Below are 1,509 nucleotides of genomic sequence, written 5' to 3'. Positions count from 1 at the left end.
TACAATTGGTTGAAAAGGTTTCAAAAAATTTTGAAAGTCTGGAAGTTGTTCAAATATCAAGAAATAAGAACAAAAAAGCAGATGTGTTAAACAAATTGGCAACATTAACATTCGATCATTTACACAAGAAGGTTTTGGTAGAAGTCTTGAAGGACAAGTCAATTGATGAAAAGGTGGTGGTAGCAAAAGTTGAAGAAGGGGGCAGTGTTGGATGAATCCCTATATTAAGTATTTGCAGGATGAAACACCGCCAGACGATGCTACAAAAGCAAGTCGGATAAAGGTAAGTGCTCCGTTATACGTATTGGAGAACGGTGTGCTTTACAAGAAGTCGTACAATGGTCCAAATTTGAGGTGTTTGGCACCACAACAAACAGTAGATGTGGTGAAGGAGATGCATGAAGGCTTGTGTGCACAACATTTGTAGTGACCCGGAAAATTTCGACTAATTTTAAACCAAACTCTCGATACGATTTAATATTTTTGACACGATAAGCAAAGTCTGTAATATTGAAATCTTAAAAACCTTGAACTGTGTTCATATATACATTTGACCTTTGACTATTCCCGATGATTCACGAACCTTTGTATGTAAATAAATATGTAAATATATATATATATATATATGAATTCTATACATAAATAATATATATATATATATATATATATATATATATATATATATATATATATATATATATATATATATATATATATATATATATATTACAGATCCAATACAACATAGTTAGTAAATGTGATATAATTAATAAAATTGGTATTGTAGTAAATTTAATTACAAATTTGAATATAATGATTATATTAATATTACTATCATTACTCTCATTATTATTATTGTTAATAATAAAATTAATATTTGTAGTAATAGTATTATTATTTCTAATATATATATATATATATATATATATATATATATATATATATATATATAGATATATTTGATATGTAAGGTTGTTATATTACTGTTATTATTAATATTATTATTATTATTTTTAATGTTAATATGATTATGAGTAGTGTTAATAATAGTATTATTAATAAAATTATTGTTATCATTCTTATTATGATTATCATCATTAAACTTATTAAAATTCTCATTTTTTGATTATTAGCATCATTATTATTTATTATTATTGTTAATATAATTATCAGAATTATTGATATTATTATTATCTATTATTATTAGTTCCATAATTATTATTAAAATTAATATTAATTGTTAATGTTGAATAATTAATATTATTATAATTACTTAAAATACAGGTATAGATATAGACGAGATACAGTTATTCAAATACATATACATACAAATACATATACAAAATAAAGTTATATACATATGTACAAATATATATATATATATATATATATAGATATATATGTATATGTGTAAATACAGTTAGATAAGTATATACTTCGTATGCAAACACAGAAAAATCTGTATTCTGTTACATATCTTTTTCTTTCTGTTGCAAATTGATTCCAAAT

Source organism: Rutidosis leptorrhynchoides, chromosome 6 (assembly GCF_046630445.1).
Source record: "Rutidosis leptorrhynchoides isolate AG116_Rl617_1_P2 chromosome 6, CSIRO_AGI_Rlap_v1, whole genome shotgun sequence".
NCBI lineage: Eukaryota > Viridiplantae > Streptophyta > Magnoliopsida > Asterales > Asteraceae > Rutidosis > Rutidosis leptorrhynchoides.
This window is presented reverse-complemented; position numbering follows the sequence as displayed.